Source organism: Serinus canaria, chromosome 2 (assembly GCF_022539315.1).
Source record: "Serinus canaria isolate serCan28SL12 chromosome 2, serCan2020, whole genome shotgun sequence".
Classification (NCBI taxonomy): Eukaryota; Metazoa; Chordata; class Aves; order Passeriformes; family Fringillidae; genus Serinus; species Serinus canaria.
In genome coordinates, this window is record NC_066315.1 from 120,777,553 (window position 1) to 120,796,009 (window position 18,457).

General features: G+C 38.2%; 1 protein-coding gene across 1 annotated transcript in view; it reads right to left on the bottom strand.

The window, feature by feature from the left end:
* RPL7 (ribosomal protein L7) overlaps window positions 1–14,441 on the bottom strand; it is an 886,137-nt gene extending 871,696 nt beyond the window's left edge. The window contains exon 1 of the mRNA XM_050970286.1: window positions 14,437–14,441. The gene's annotated coding sequence lies outside the window, so the exon portion shown is untranslated. The remainder of the gene's footprint in view (window positions 1–14,436) is intronic.
* Between the last annotated feature and the right edge of the window lie 4,016 nt (window positions 14,442–18,457).

The following is an 18,457-nucleotide window of genomic DNA, read 5'->3' on the forward strand; positions in this document are numbered from 1 at the left end:
ATGGTTTTAGGATACTGATAATTCCTCAAGAGGAAACAAACCCCATTTCATTTAAGCTCTAAGGTCACTTTAAATCTAGAGAACTTGAAGGTTTCTTTCAGCCACAGGAGAAATTTAGGATCTGTCTTGCACAGTGCGCTATTTTCTAATAGGATAGTGGGTGCCTAAAATCTTGAATTCTTGGATTTATTGTCTTATAACAAATAATAAAGAGATAGTGAATATGAATACAGGAAACATAGATGTGTGTGCATATATATGTTTTGATAATAAATACATTGTTCTTTTAATATATTTTTATGGGTCTATATGAACCTTTGGCTTTTTCTTATGACATACAGACTGCAGAGAAACAAAACCAGCTTTTTTTGGTGCAGAACTGTATTATATGTAACTTATGAGGTGGTAGTACTGATTATAAAGTAAGGCGTCTGCTCTTGATTTTGTCCATAAGCACATTAGTATGTAACCAGGTCTGTTTCATGGTATTTTATATATTCATAGTGGGCAATGCTGTTTACCAGTATGGAAAAGATCACTTAGACAGTCCAGACATCCAGGACATCTAACTCATGAAAATATTAGTTCTCTCAGATACCTCCCCATCTGAAAGATGCAATATTTAAAGTCATGCAATCACTACATATTCCTTTTATCAACATATTCTTTTCTTGCAAAACTAATTACATGTGATGAAATCACAATTCAGAATGAATAATGGAGTGATAAATACTTAAAAGAAAAATTCCCCTTGTATCTTTCCACTTTTTCAGTGTCAGGGTGCAAGGACACTGCGAGATGCAATAGCTGAATTTCAAAGTTGTTAATAGGATGCATAAAGAAAGGGCAGGTGGGAAACTACAGCCCTGACAACTCTGAACTTCAAAATTCTATAAAACTTCATAGCTAGAAACTGATTTGCACAAGCTAAGTCTAGACACTGACAGCAACTTATTAACAGCTACTGCACTTTATGAGAGAACATATGACCTAGCACATGCCCGAGGTATAGGAATCCTTTCATTCTGGTCTCTGTCTTGAAAAAGCAATTGATTTACTGAAGTTCCTTCAATTTTCATCTGTATAAAAATAAGAGCACTGGTTGGAACATTTGGGCCCAATGTAAGTATACATAAGGCCTAAGGTGACCCTGTGCAATGATGACCCCCCTTCTCATATTCCAACACTGGTTACTAGCCATGAAAAAACAGTGCTGTGCTGCTGTGTCCTGCTCCCTTACCACCAGACTCCTCAGAACTGCAGTGTGCCATATAAACATTAGGGGGATCTAAAGTCTTGAAAGAAATTCTAGATGTTCTGGTACTGAATTTTCCATGTTAAGGGACATGATTTTTTTCTCCCAAGGTACATAGGAACTGTAATTATGATGTTTATCATGTGTGAGATATGCATGTTTTATTTGATAAATGTAATTTTCAGTGTATTTTGGCATTCCTTTGAGAAAGCAGAACATTTTGAATTGGAAAAGTAGTGTCATCGTTTGAGCTTGGCGCAATGCCAGTGCCCCCACGAGATCACCTCCTTCCCTGGCACCCTCTGTGAGATGTGATCAGAGACAGAGCAGAGCAGGCTCCAACTTGAGGTTTAAGGGAAAAAAACTTTATTAACCTAAAACTACAAAGGAAAACACTAAGGAAAAACACACAAAATACATAGAATCCAAGATGAAAACCTTCCAAATTTCTTCCTCCTCCCCCCACCTAGATTTCCAATTCCATTACCACCAAATCCACCCTTTAGATAATCAGTTCTCAATTCCTCGAGAAGAGAGAAGTCCCTCTTGCACCACAGACTTCCCCAGGAAACAGTCGAAACTTCTCGTGTTTCCATGTCACATGTGGCACCGCCCGGAGAACATTTTGCCATGGTGACTTCTTCCTTCCATGTGCTCTCACCACTGCACATGGATCAGAGCTGCTTCTAGGGTTTTTCCCTTTAAGGATACTTTGTCCAGTTCCAAAAAGAGCACAGTCCCTCTCCTTTTGGGACACCTGTCCCCCCCAAATTTCACCCCCTGGGGCCGAGGGATCTCTTGAACAGAGATCATCTTCCTCTTCCTCTTCTTCGAAGCGGAGGGCACCACCACCACCCTCCTCACCCGTCGTCTCTGTTCACACTCCTCCACATCACTGCACTCTCTTGGCTCTGAGCCATCACCTCCCCCTAGAATGCAGTCTCTGTGTCACAGGAACACAAGGGGGTTCTGCTGTGGCTACACAAGAAAAGTCCAGCCAAAGGCCACTCCATCATCTCCTCCCACCTAGGATTCTTCTCAACATCCTCTCAATCTCATCAACCTCAGGAGTAATCAGCATTTGCAAGGTTTCCATCCTCCCCAGAAGGGTTAAAAGTCCCAGGCTCTGCCGGTTTGCTTCATGAACTCCCACGCCTGGCTGCCCTGTCGGGCACCCCCCCCTTCTCCTTCACGCCGGCCGCTATCACCGGCACCGGCTCTGTCTCTCTCCCTCTCTGGGGGGGGGAAATGGAGGATGGCTGCCCGAAGCCCTTGCAATGTTCTCCTCCACCCTTGGGCCCAGGCCTGGCCTACCTCTCTCCGGCCACATGGCTCCCCTCTCCCCCCTGCCCAGCTCGGCTGGGCAGGGGGGAGGTCTACTCACTCTCAAGCGGGACTCCAAGAGAAAGTTCCCCTGGGAGATCACAGCTTTTAACTCCTGTGTTCTCAGAGGCGTATCCTGCCCTCAGTGGACAAACCAGGTGCCAATATTAAATCTAAACACTGATTGGCTTGCCCACACCATCACAAAAACTTCATTTCCTTTCAAACCACGACAGTAGACACAGATTATCTACCCACAAGGACTTTGGAACATTCAGCTGAGCATTGAGGGCATTATAAGATGTTAAGCAGCACAAAAATTTTGGAAGATTGAGGGAAGAGATTTTTTCCTTCCAAGTGACTCATCCAAACATAATGAAGTCCCACTTTTTGGTGGGACAGTTTTTATAATGCATTGATTGTGTAGAACAGACTCAGTGCAATCAAGAACATGTTTGGTAGTTACCTTAGTGTTTAGTGTCCTCTTTCCTGGTTCTCTGAAAAATTATTGTTATGTGAAGAATCTCTGCTTTAACTGCACTTAGAACTTGATTCCACCAGATGCTGAAGAGGTAAATTTGTGCCTATAAATCTGAATTCTGCTAATTCACTGTATTCTAGCAGGATTGAGGTGATTGGCTAAATCCACAGGGCTGTTTCTAACCCATGCCCAAAGGTAACTCTGGAGGATTGGAGGTTTTCAGCATTTGTATTCAGCAACAAAGCATAAACTGCTGTATCCATTAAGCTTATGTTGAAAATATTACACGTCGTTATATAGAAATAGGGGTTTTTTTGTGCTTCTTGAAAATAACCTTTTCTAATTCTTTCAGCATGACCTGTCAATCCTAATGCCAGTTACACTTCCTGCTTCTGACTGCCAGAATCCACTGCTTGCATGTTGTTTGGCTTGTGGTCAGCCCCCACAAGCAGAAATCTGATGTGAAGTAAATGATCAGTGTTTATTCTAAGAAGTATCCTATATTTCTTCCAGATAGCTATAACATTGCAGGGGGTTAACAGCCAAGATCATTAATTCCAGGACCTTTTGCAATTTTTTTCTTGCACATGATGCCATCTCTAAATATAACACCAGATTTGGCATGAGGAACACCGGAATGTTCCAATTTCAATACTTCTAAACTTCTCCGGCCACTCAAATATCCAAGAAGTGCTGATCTGTGACATATCCATCAACAACACCTACTATGTGAGAATCAAATGCCTTGCACAAGAAAACATCATCTGCAGCCCCATGTATCTTGTTTAACTGCAGCTCAGGTTGCTTTTGTTCCGTAAATCTTGTTTTAAAACTTACTCTCATAAAGCCAAAGTATGCAAACAAATGTAGTTTAAGGGGCCTCTCTCATGGATTTGAGGCTATCTTTTTTCCTGACTTCATCATTTCTGCAAAGCACATGTTAAAAAAGCATGAAATTAAATTAATGTTTTGCCCACTTTTGGCTTTCAAAATTGATTTCAGTTCATGCAAATGGGCTCCAGTTAGCACAGTGCTAGAATAATGAAAAACACATTATTGCCAAACTTAATCTAAGGTGGAATCTTAAAGACAGACTTAAAAATACCCATAGGTTGGTTTGTTTGTTTTTTTTTTTTGTTTGGGTTTCTTTTCTGTTTGTTTGTTTAGGAGCTGTTTTGCTTTTTGTGGGTGTTTGTTTTGTTGTTTCTTTAATTGTAACTGTCAAGCTACTCCTACTTCAGAACAGAAACTTCTATGTGGCCACATCCAAGTATTCAGGATAGAGCTGACATTGATGTAACACAATATTGTAGATGATAAAATTAAAAAAAAAAAAAAACAAAACAAAGCTTTAATAAAAAAATACAGTGTTATGATTTAAACTGGATTTAGTTAGGAAGCTTTTTGGTAAACAAGGAATTATATTTTATGGTCTTTCAGCAAGTATTGTAATAGTATACGTGGAGTATTCTGTGACTTTTTTTTTTTTTATTTTCTAATAATTTGCAGAGTAACTACATTATTTTAACAACAATCTCCTAATGCTGTCTCTGAAGTCAAGTTCTTGGAACTATGGATAAATGCTTGATTAAACAAGAAACAAGTTTTCAGAAAAAAATAGAGAGCTAGCGGTCACTCAGTGAAAGGTTTTGATAGATCTAAAATTTTAAGTTGAGTGAATTTGCATTATAAACAGAGATTTTTTTCTAGGAGGGGCATTGCAATATGACAAGCCTGTGCAATTTTTCCATATCTTCCATGTTTTGCATTAATTTATGATACAATTGGAGAAAGTTTTCAAATGCTAAAGAAGATTTAAAACTTCACTATGCTTTTTTGGAAAAAGTTTTATTTTCATACTGACAACACTTCTCATTCCAATCTGTGCTGTTAATTATAACTAAGTTTTTAAAGAGGAGTGGGCAGATAAATACCATGACAAATTCCTTCCTTGTATTCATCTTCTTAAAATATACTCTTCAAAGAGTTTGTACTGGTACAATTGAGAACTTGGTTGAACTAATTTATCTCTTATTTAATGTATGTAAATTACATTAAAAAGTTCTAAAAGGAGCCAACAGCTCTACTGTTTCAAGGATCTCAAACAGAGTAGATTTTAGTCAGAGGAAGAGGTAGAACTGTTGTTCAAATATACAATTCAATATACTAAATTTTTTAGTAAGTAGAGCATTTAGAAAAAAAAAAATCTTCTGGTGCACAAGACATGATAGCAAACTATGCTTTCTGGAAATAAAGACTTAGTTTTTGTATTTAGTCGTTGAAGAATATTTTATGCAATACATTTAAAGAACAAGAAAGAAATCATGTCCTGTTGTATGCGAAGCACCATTTTTGAACATTTTTTCTTATATTTGAGCAGCTTATTTTGTAAAAAATTATCTTTTAGAAATGAATGTGTTGAAAATGTAAATAAACAACCAAGTAAAATTATTGAAGTTAAATGGCTATTTAAGTTAAGCTGAGTCTATTTTACTGAGTTGTAAAAACAAAGTGAACTCTATCCTTTCCCAGCTTGACATCTCACTAAGAATTTTCTTTTTCAAACAGTGAGAAAGAGCTGAAAAAAGATTAGGAGTGTGTATTTCACACACAGAAGAGAGTAAAGAATCTCCTTTTATTAGGAAATAACTCAGGTGAAAATCTATGCTACCATGACAATTCTGCTTTCAGCACAAAGCCTTGGATATCTCAGAGCAGTTGTTCAGTGTCAGCATACACTCTATAGCCTCTGCAGAAACTGTCTAAATTCCCAGTCCTTCCAACATCTCCTAAGATCTAACTCAATTCAATTCAGTTCTATAAGCAGCAAGGTTGATTGACTAAAGAAGATCTTACATCTCCTCTTTGAGTGTCATTCTGTAAAAAACATGGAAAAGCCTCACTCATTATTCTGACAAACCAATTAAAATCAGAGCTCTATCAGTCTGTGGTGACAGAGATTTATCCATGCAGAGGAATAACTTGGAATTCAGAAATTCAAAGTGATCAAGCTTCACATAGTCCTAAAATCTCAATTCAAACAACTCAAATGTGTTCCTGAAGTTTACACAGAAGTGTAATGATTGCAGTGGAACTCTGACCAGAATTCTCTAAAGGAAAAATACATTGTGGACACAGGATATGCAAGACAAGGAATGTGACTGATAAGTGTAACTGATAATATATTTGCACTTGCAGAAGACATAAAATCTACAATACAAAATCAATTAAGTAAAAAATTAAATGGGTTAAATCTGATTAGCTGGTCAATTTCAAAAAATAATTTTCAATCATAAATCACCATCATAAGAGGACTGTTGCTAGTGGACTTCCACATGTATCTGATCCTGGTTTTTGCTATATCATGTGCTCTTACAAGTGAGTTAGAGAAATATGCATTATTTCATTGGGTGGGAGTTCCATCAATAAAGACATATATATGTAAAATTTGAAAAAAAATTGAAAAGAACTCGGGAACAGTTACAGCAATAAGAAGGATAAAATAAAGTTGCAGGGAAGGATGTAGATCTATATGGTGCTACCAGGACATATTTGTGTGATATATTACTTACATTTCTCATATTTCTGCTCTGTATGCTGCATAAATGTTGAGGCAAAGGTATTTTCTCCCTCTGTTTCTTCATATGTTAGAACCACCTTTCACAGAAACACACTTTCAGTGCATAGTTACCAGTGCCCAGGATCCTGAAATGGTTTGTTCACACCAAGGTACCTGGTTTCCTCCTAGTTGCATACAAAGTGAGAGACTAAACTGGTACTGAAAACATTCATATTTGTAAAAATAAGATGGAACTTGCAAGAAGAAAGCACGTCCCTTGTAAAGTCATGTAAGGAATATAATGTATTTAGTTCTGAAAAGTAGTGGAAGTACATTTGGTAAATTGTTTTAATGTCAGCTTCCAGTTGTGAATTTGGAAGTTTGGTAGTCTATAAAAAGGGAAATGTTGAGTATCAGAAAATAGAAGCTATTGTTCGCTATTCAAATTATCTCAGTTTTGTTGTATGGAAACATATTTTGGTCTGATATTCAGACCTTTGGGAACAATGGAGAGAAACTGACAAAAAATTCAAGACAGTTGAAAGCATATTTAAGGTCAGCAAGTTTTAGCTTATAGTAGAGCACTAAAGACCCAAGAGGTTAGTAGCACATATTTTCCAGAAAAAGCATCAGATATAAGGATAAGTTCACCAAGAATGAATAAAAATTGATGTTATTAAAAAACAGTTTTGGTGCAGGAGCTGCTGAAAATGTGGTTTGTGTTACGTGAGACATCAGATGTTATATTCATAATTTCTTTGTGTTCTAGAGCCAATGAACAGTCTATCTTTTTCTAGATTTTGACCTTTGACCTCTTGCACAATACCCATGAGCATAAATCATAATGTTTAAAACCAGGTTGTCTTTCTCAAGGTGCACAGGCTGTTTTCCATTGAGGAATTACATTTTATCATTGGATTTTAAAATTCAAGTTATATTATTTCATGGCAACTGTGAAAGAAACTTAATCAGTCTGCTTTCACCTTTGCAGATGTGGTTTACACCTTGGAGGGGCAATGATGAATCAGGAAATCAGTCCAGGCAGCAGTTTGAAGATGAGGAAGAGGATTTTTCTTTCTAAGCATTATGTGGAGCTCATGGGGAATCAATGTCTGTGCACATTACCTTACAGTGTATCAGTTATCAGTGGAAACTGTTCTGGGAAAGGGATGGAATAAAATCACACTAAGGACAAATGAATCCCTAGAAGCTTCCTGATGCACGTGTCTTTTACATAGACATACTTTCCATGGCAACAGTCTTCTATGATAAAATTTTATTTTTTACTTAAAAATGTTTGGAAAAACAATTCAATTTCATGTAGTTTGACTTAGATTGCATCACTTTTCATATGTAGCCAAAAAAAAATCAAACCCACTGTGAGGAAAAGTTTTGAATACCCCAAACTCATTTCAGTCAGTAAAGTAAATACAATTGTGCTCACAAATTATTAGAAGAAATCTGTCTCAAAAGTCTGTAGACACTTTTCATGAAATGTCTTCACGCGAGCAAAAGTACCAACTAAAGGAGTTCAAATTCCTTATGGTTAGGTAAAAGATATGTGATAGGTATGGATATTTGTTTTCTGAATAGATGATCATTGTTCTTCTCTTTAGGTTGTTGATGGAGGTACTCTTGAAAGAAAAGTTTTGATTTTATATCATAATAACATTATTTGCATAAAAGTTCAGAAAAAGTGAATAGATAATTGGAATTAACAAAAGAAGAAAGAAAGAGAAGCCAGCATTAAAATAGATGCTGCTTTGAAAATTATTATAATTATAATATATATTTTCAAAGAAAATTGCACCTATCATATCAATTAATGGGCTTTTATTTCTGTGTTCATAATTCATATGAAGAGCAGTAGTAGCAGAAAGGAAACAACTGCTACTCCATTTCCAATCTGACAATTGAAAACAATCTATAGAGACTCAGATGAATTTGAAGATTTTCAATAGGTAAATGCATTAATTGGAATATGGTGACAATTAGCATGACTCACAAAAAAGAAAGATGGACTGCATATTGACAAGTCCATTCTTATTGACAATATTACAAAGGGATGTCAAGTTATCAGACATCCAGAGTAATATATCAGGAAATGCTATACAGACCACTAGATTTATACCTTAGCACCTAATGGGTCTTTTCAGTGTGGAAGAGAAACTCTGTTCCTCTCTTGCAGAAATTTTAAAGGAGAACTCCAAGATTGTTACAAATGAAATAAGAACAGAAATGCCTGTGTGTTTAAACAGCAGAGCAGGAGAAAAGGGTTAAAAGAAATGTCTGCCATTTGTCACAGAAAACACCATCCCCAGGTCATTGCTTCCAGGGTGATCTTCCCCGCAGTAAAATTGAGGAATGTGTTGCTCACCTGAAGACCAAAAGGCCTGCATCCAAATAAGACACGGATGACTGATCAGTCATGTTCTGCCTCCATACACCAGGAGCATGGCAGCCAGAGTGCAACATATCACACACAGCAATTCTTTTCCTGTTGGCTCAGCAGATTAATGAGACTGCGACATATACAGCAAACAGATTCCAAAGAAAAACAAAGCACCAAAATCAATTGAGATTTTTAAAGGCTTTTTAAAGGCTGAAATTTGCAAACTTTTGAGGACTGTCCCATTAAGGCCAAAATTGGTTTGCCACTGTTCATCAGAAAGACCCCAGGGATGGGGGGAAGCTTTGATAGTCAGTGTCCTTTGGCACCTCCTTGTACAAATGATCCTGGCCAAATCACTGAGTTCATGGCACCCTGGTCCTGGTGAGCATTTATGTGTATGAGAGGCCATGAATAATATGAAAAAAGAGAAGCAAGTGGAAAAAATCTTGGTGATCTGAGTCAGTGAAAATAATGTAAATCTTATAATTAATTTTCTCCTCCCCCTTCCATAAGTTCTCATGCTTAATTTTTCATGGACTGGAGTGAGACTTTGTCTGGCATTCTTTTCAAGCACTCCAGGAGCCTGGCTATGCCAGGAAATATGGGGAGTGTGATAGCCTTAACTGCACTTAAAATGAAAGAAAGGAGTTCATACACATTGGTTTGTGGCTGTTAGAAGAACAAAGAACTTGTGAGAAAAATGTTTTGCACTTCAATTTTAAAAAAAATTAAGTAGTAAAAATATTTTTCAATAAAAATATGCTTATTTTCTGGGACATAAGAATGGATAATTTTAATTTATCTTTTTCTCTATGTACACATCCAGGTTAAGTATCCTCTTGAAGTACAATTCTGAATAGTGACCATGACATTTTTGTTGCACTTTAATACTTTACACAAGAGAATAATAGCCAACAAAAATACAAAGAAAAGAAAATTTGCTAATGAAAGGCTTAAAATATGGGATTATCAAAATGTCTGCTCTCAATTTGGAAGGTAAAATCAATGAGCAGGAGATTTCACAGAGAAGCAATCAGGACAAAACAAAAGAAAGGAAAAGAAAAACTAATTTCCAGGAAGAAAATTCTCAGCTACATAGGTCTTTATATGATATTAAATATCAAGTTCTGGTTTTGACCTTTAATCAAAATGCTTTTTTTCCCTCTGCAGTTTTATGTCATTCATCCACAACTATTGAGAAATGTCTTTGAAATGTGAATAATAAAGAGTGCATTAGTATGTATTATCTCCTTACAAGGACTCTCCCTCAATCAGTTAATCTTTTATTTTCATATTTTTCATGCACATTTTCATCTTATCTCTGTTGAACACAAAGATTTTTAGAGGGAACAGCAAAGACCATAAGCCCTGCTTGAGAGTGGATACACTTTAAGTGCAACAATAAAGGATGCTTTCTCACACAGGATCTAAACATAGAATTTAATTTCTTATTTTACAAACTAAATCTACACCTGCTATGAATCAGAGGTACTGTTAGTCATTCATTGTTAGCTTTTTTGATTTCTACCAGCTGACAATTTGGCTGTTAAAGTGTTCTCATACCAGCAGGGCTGGTAAATCCACCTACTATTTGATTTCCCTGTTGGTTGCATTGCACAACTTTTTTCAGTTGTTTACAGTTTTGCCAGACTTTAAATATTTGGTCTGGAATTGCTAATCATGATCCTGGGCTTTAACCTGTATAATTCTGGAAATGAGGGGAATGTTTATATCTGTTTGCCATTAGCTTGAAAATCAGCTACCTGGTGACATGTTACGAGTATTTGCAAAATTACAGCCCATGCAGGATTATTTTATAATTCATTTAAGCAGTTCAAACCCTGCTAGATTTGCTCACTAGGGAATAATCAAGGTTCTCCTTAAAATGGGAGCTCTGCAAAGTTCTGCCAAGAGTGATTTTGGATAACTCCTCTGAGACTGCAGTTGTCACATGGAGGAAGAAGACACTGCAGAATTCAAACCCCAAAAACACAAGGATGCACAACCATGATTGCACTGAGTGAACACAAGTGTGGAGGAGACCTCAAAAACTGAGACTTCACATTAGGGAAGTACAGAGACAGATTAGATAACTGAGAAAAACTGAGAACTGGAGACTGGGAGTAGCTGACTGGGAAGTTTGTGCAGAGACCAGTGCAGCAGTGATAAGACATGTTTGAAATAACTGCAGTATAAAAAGGAGCTAGATTCCATGGACAGAGATTTGTTGTAGAATCTAGAAAAGATGCTAAGGATTGGGATTCAGAGGTCCTGAGGAAAGAAAGGGAGAATTATTGGTGTGACATGGAAGGGAAGAAAAGAATTAAACCAGGACTAACTAAGACTCCTCGAAGAAAAACAAAGTAGACAGTGGAAATGGAATTGCTGGCTGGTCAAGGAGGCCATATTTGGGACAGGAGAAAATTTTTGCTTACAATGTCATATCAGAATCATAGAATGGCTTGAGTTGGAAGGGATATTAAAGAACAACTGGTTCCAACCCCAATTCCATGAGCAGGGTCACTTTTCACTAGACCATACTAAAGAAATATTTATTTAAAAGCAGTACTGAAGTACAAAAGTACTAAAGAAATACTTTCAGAAAGGTATTGGTGGAAGTATTCTGTGGTGGAGTGAACTTGGCTGGCTTTCATATGCCCACGCAGCTGCTCTGTCATCAACAGGATTTGGGAAGAAACTAGAATGAAAAATCTTGTGGATCAAGATAGTGCCTGGGAATGACTAACCAATTAATGTAATAGGCAAAACAGACTCAAACTGGGGAACAACAATTTCATTTACAGCAAATTGAAATATGATTTGATAATCAGAAGAAAATAAAAATTAAAGCAACACTTTTCCCTCATACTTTCTACCTAGGATTGACTTCACTGTTTCATTCATGTCTCCTCTACCTCCTCCCAGCAGTGTGGGAGAAATTGGGGGTAATGGTCTATCCATAACAGTCCCTTTTTGGCACTCATTTCTCCTCATGTTTATCTCACTCATGGGTTCTCTCCACAGGCCCTTTCCACGGGCTGCTGTCTTTCCAGATAAGCCTGCTCCATTGTGGGATTCTCCAGAGACTTCAGTACCTTCAAAGAACATTAACCTCCTTCAATGTTGAGTCCTCCACTGCCTGTAGTGTGGATATTTGCTCCAGCCTGGTCCTCTTTACAGGCTGGAGGGGCACCTCTGCTCTACTGGAGTGTCTTCCTCAGGCTGTGGGGAAATACCAGCATTGATACCTGGAGCCCTTCCTTCCATTCTGCAGCCTTGGTGTTGACAGGCTTGTTTCTCACAGGTTTTTCTTCTTGCTCTTCATAAGGTTATGTGGTATTTTTTTTCCCTGCCTTAATTAAATTTTTTTTTCCCAAATATGCCATCAACTTGATCGATGGGCTCGACTAGATTGGGCAGTGGGTCTGCTGAAAACCCCTGTGTCCAGCACAGAGCAGCCCCAGCCTGGTCTCACAGAGGCTATCCTTGCAGACAGCTCTTAGCCATGGACATCCAAATGGACATGCATTGAGAAACACATTTTAGAACCAGATAAAATCTAAGATACCTGGATCTCAATATCGCTGTGGGTATTGTCCTAATAAGTTCCCTGGTAGATCCAAGTGTACTTGATGGGGTAAAAGTCAGTAATAGTCCTGGAGCAACCCAACTTGGAGCAGGGTTGGAGTTTATTCAGTCTCACTTCCAGCTCAGTCACCTGGATGACCTTCTCTTGGAAACCAGAACATGGAGAAGGAAAAAACAAGGGAAAGAAAGAGCTGCAGAAGCAAACCTGTCAACCAGGTTTGAAGCAGTTAAGGGTGTACAGTATGGGCGAGATGTGCTCCTCTTTCTCTCACAGCTGTTGCAGCTCACTTCTTCACAAAGTGGTTGCATAGCGAATGGTAAATACAATCACCCTTTTAACTAAGTAGAAATACATTTTACCTTCGAAAATGTTTTAACTCTCATTGCAACATGTGCACTTAATATAACCACTGCCAGACCCATAACCTCCTCTGTATACATTTAATAGGAATTTAACTAGCTAGATTTGATCACCCTTTTACCTTTCTCTGGATACTTATAATCAGATCATGAAAGTGATTGCTGGAATATACATTCACTGATGAAGAAAGTTAGTTTTCCCAGAACTAACATGAAATCACAATGCTAAACAAACCAATTTGCTGGCATAGTCTTCCTATTCCAGAGACTAATTGCAAAATCCATTTTGGCAAGAGTAGGTCTGCTTGTCTGTCTAGACTAAAACAATAGACTCACACATTCTGGTAAAAAAGGTGTCACTCTCTTTTTGTAAAGTGCTTTGTACATAGAAAGGCTATTTCCACTAATTTCTCCATGCTGCTAAGATTAAAAAAAATCTGTTCCTAAAAAACCAGTTCTCAGACAACTGATTTCGAGTGCTAACAGAATTATCAGTATGATTAGCCCTCTTTGGGGGCTAATCAATCCTTATTTAGATTAGATTAAAATCGAATAAACTGCCTTAGTTCTGCATAGACAATACTTTAATTTTCATTAATTCACTGCATTATCTTCTTCAAAACCCTTTCATGCAAGCATATTCTCACCATTTACACTGATTGTATTCATTTTGCTGTGATGCAAACAATGGGCAGGATATGCTGGGAGCTGTTCAGCTGGAAAGCAGCTCTGCAAAAGGGAGCCTGAGGGTCCTGGTGGACCACACTGAACACAAGTGGTGTCCTGGGCTGCATCAGGAGGAGAGTTATCAGCAGGTCAAGGGGGGTGATTCTCACCCTTTCTCAGCCCTGATGAGGACACACCTAGAATCCCAGCTGGGTCTGGGATCTGTTTCCCAGTACCAGAGAGATGTAGACATACTAGGGAGAATTCTATGAAGGGCCCCTGATACCATTTAGGGACAAAAGCATCTCACCTATGAAGAAAAGCTGGGAGAGCTGGGACTGTTCAGCCTGGAGAAGAGAAGGCTCTCAAACCTGGTCATCAGATAAAGGAGGCAATTATGAGAACAAAACTGTCATACTTAACTGATGAGTGTTGGAATGTGGGAATGTTTATTTCATTAAGGTTTTATGGTCAAGAACTTTATCAAACAGAGTGTAAGGACCTTATCAAATGGTGTGATAAGGAAAATCAGGAAGTGCTAGAGAAAACAGGCACAAACTTGAAAAACATAAGGGAGACAAAGTAAAGAAATAAGCCTCAGCAGTCACTAATTGATGGACTATCAAGAGCTGCAGGCAAACCTGGATTTTGCTGCTGATAAGGATGTAAGCCTGAGCATCCAGGATATTGGAGTGGGGTTGAGAAATATGGAAACTGAAGAGGAAATGTAAAGGGCAAAAGGATGGAGAGACATAGATGGAGAAGAGACAGAAAGGTTTATAAAAGGGGCTGGCTGCGTGTAAAAGGAGGGATCCTTGTCTGATGCCCCTAGTCAGCCCTATCTTTTATTAAATTCTTTCCTAACAACCTCTCTGCATAGTGTTTCTTTCTCTCCTGTAGGCATATGTTCTGTGAAACTGTGTGAGATCTATAAAAGTGTGTGTGAGTGACAGCTGGAGTCACACTGGGGTGTGGGCACCCCTGCTCTGTGGTGTCAGCTGCTGGAGAGACAATGGCAAGGTCTCAATACCAGTGACTGAAATGAGTGGGGTCTTAAAACTCTGCCCACTGGGGAGGGAATGGCGTGTGTCCCAAAAACCAGCTACTGGAAGGGATCAGAATGAGTGAAGTGAGTGGGGGGCTTGGCACGGGTGCCAGCAGCAGGACCATAGACGCAGCCTGTGTGCCTGGTGCCACCTCTGAAGGGGCAGAGGGGCAGCTGAGGGTCTGTGTCTTCCCCAGTTCACGTGTGTGCGTGTTTGTGTGTGTATGTGTGTGTGTGTTATCCACTAGGAAATCTCAGGCTTGATCAGCCAGATCTGAAGGAGCCCTGGGTTTGAGCTGGTGTATCAGGCGGCTGGAGGTCCATGCAGGTATTCAGGGGGACCTTTGAGAAAGGTGTGCAAGCACTGTGTGTTTGCTTGTGAGCATCCAGTGGCAGCATGGGGGACACATGGAGCAGGTAAGGGGACTTGATATCTAGGTGGAGGAACCAGTATTGTAAATCAAAGACGACTCCAGCAAAGGGGAGAGAGGATGATGCATCTGACTTCATCATCAGAAGGCCAATGAATTACTTTATTATACTACACTATGTACATTTCATCTATACTGAATCTGCCAGGCACTCACTCCTGCTCACAACTGCACAGAACTGCACTCATCTCTGATTCTCTCCTGACTGTCCCGTGACAGTCACACACACACACACACACTTCTTGGCTCTGCTAGGCCAAGGGAACAAAACATCCTCACTTTGGGTAAACAATCTCCATATTGCATTCTACTTTAGCACAACACAGGCACAGCAAGAGAGATAAGAATTGTGTTTTCCTTCTTTGCTTGTCTCACAGCTTTTCACTGTTCAGAGGGCATTTGAACACCACATACCAGGAAGACAGAGGGTGTCTGCCAGAACTCAGGACACCTGCAAATGTGTGTGTGCTTGTGAACTTGGAGAATGTTGTGTGTGTACCTGCACTAGTGAATGTTTGTCTCCCCAGCTGAAAGAAACCATGGGACTTGACTGCTTGCAATGGTATTTTATGTGGGTTCTGTATGTGTTTGCTGTTGGAAGCAGAACTGTGTATGCAGTAATTTAGGGTGCATATTTAATCTTACCTAGATTTTAGAATTTTGGAGAATAACTCTTTTGGACTTCCTGGAAAAATATTATATATCAGAGCAGAGGTTCATTTAAAAGAAACTACACAAAACCATAAGCACTAAGCTGATTGCCCTGTTCCTTCAGCTGTGTAGTCTTTGTGTTTTTGGGATCACAGGATTATTTTCTTACTGAAGTTAAGCAGAAAGTCTTGGTTTGTGCCTCTTGTTAAATTTCTTGAATACTGGTAAACAAGCTCTCTATTTGTTCATCCTCTGTGCTAATTTTATTAAATATAATTATACCTCCATTCAACAACAAAATAAATAAAGTTAAGCAATATAAAAGAGAATATATGTATTCTATTCCTGATTTCAGGTACATCCAGAAAGCGAAAATCACTCTCCTTTTAATATGGATGTAATTTTTTGATGGGCATTTGTACCAGATAGGGCAAGGTTTGCTTGTGTGCGAGTGACTGCATTTTAAAACAAAGGAACTAATTTTCTTAGTAGATGTAGTAGTTCAAAACACTCAACAATTTGGGATTGTAGTGTTTTGGGTAGAACAATGGTGAAAATGCAGTGGACAGACCTGCCTTCTACAATTAGGAGTGATTTTTCTGGAGTTCTGTCAAGGGAACTATAGCTGTGAATTATGAGCTTTTTATAAATCCAGAATAAATTCAACTTGTTCAAATCAAGTGAGCATTACAGAGAGTTAAGCAATATTAAATAGGAGACCTATTGACAAAAATGAATTAGGCTCAGAAAAAAACATTTGTTAAATAGAAATTAGGAGCTCTCTGAAACAACCTTCATAAAATATAGTAAAGTATGCCTCCACAAGCATAATAGAAATAAAGGACATACATCATATGTGGCAAAATAATTATAAAATGTAACTTTATCACATGTGGCCAATGTTTCCAATTATTTCTGTAAAATAAAGCCATTTTTTTCCATTAATGATGTTGCAGATAACTCACTCAGAGGATCATTACTGGTAGTAGAACTCTCCATCTCTTTAATGAGGAGCTCACAGGCCTTGAAATGATACTGAAGTAATTATAAGATTGACTCAAAAGTGAGAGTGAAAACTTCCATGGAGACATACACCAAACTAACATGGAATTGAAGAGTTCCCCAGAGAGTGAACAAATGTAGGATGGCCTTAATGTGCTTTCAATTCCTGCTGAATATTTAATTGTAAGTATATGTTGATAAACTGTTGCCAGTTTTTTCCTTGGAAAGCACATTCTTTTGTCACCCATGAGAAAAAATTACGAACAAGTGCAGAAGTGAAAAGGCTTGCATTTGACAGCAAGATAATAAAAATAATAGATTGCATTTGTTCACTGCAATTTAAGAATCTGAGTGAAGATACATGTAAGCATACCTTCTGTAATTTAGAAACCTTTTAGATCTGTTGAATAATTCACAGTAACAACCTATTGTTTTAATTAGTTTACTCCTTCTGTGTTTCTACATATAATCCTGGTGTAAAATTTATAAGTCTAATGCATAGAGTAACAGATGATGCCATGTCAAAGGTTTCATGAATTTGTTTTCATTTCTGATGTTGATATCTTAAAAAAAGTAGAAACAGAAATGGAAACAGGGGATAATAAATGAAACCGTTGAATAAAATGGTACTTAATTTATTCAGGAATTATATGAGAGAACAGAAAATATGATACTGATGTACCATCAGGTCAGGCACATCAGTAAAAAATGTGCACAAAAGTGTGTTTGAAAGACAGACTGCTACTTCATTTCTAACTATACATGTATAAACATGCAGCAGACATAACACTAGTTCCCGACAACAGTTTGGGACCACATCATATCAATATTTCTCAACTCTATTAAAGACCCCGTTGTAACCATAAGAACACACCTAGTCTTTGCAAGTCTAAGAATCTCCACCCTTTTCTGCCACCACAGCACCAGCCTTCTGCCTTATTGGTTTAGGAAATGGAATTATCACAAAAAGAATGTAAGCTTAGAGACTTTATTTGTATAAAGCAATTAAAATCCAAGTGAGAAAAAATTTACATTGGACTACCTTCACACTCTATATAATAAAGAAGACCAGGCCCTGCCTATGGACTGATGTGAAATTTTAACAATATCAGAGCTTCCAAGATGGCCCAAGCTCCATTCAAATGAACTGCCCACACAGTGCAAAGCTCTCATAGCATTACTCTGAATCAGAGCTATAATATTGCACAGTGGGAATTAAATGAAGTGCATATCCATTCATTTTTATGGGAATACTGCAGGTGTTAGGTTTGGAAGGTTAAGTTTGAAATAGTATGGTGGTAAGTGATACTGCAATGACTAGACTTTCTGGTCAGCTAAGCAGGACAGCAATAGCAGGGGAGATTTTCCTCTTCAATCAAGAATTTGCAAGCCCAGCAATGCATGCAGGAGCAAAGATAAGTATACAGCCTCATTGTATGTGACCTCTTGGTAGCCTTAAGATGCAGTGCTGAACACTGCTCAGCTTGGGCCTAATTTACTGGGAATATTACTGCAAGTTAAAATAGTGTCATGGGAAAGCTGAGGTGTCTGGTCCTTTACAATAAAGACTGCTCTTATAAATCAGTGATAGTATCAGACATCTTATATTGTCATGGATTTTAAAAAATGCAATAAAAAGTATGCTTGAAAGAGTTAATGAGGGAATTCAAGAGCAATAAAAGATCACAAGACTAGCCCTTTAGT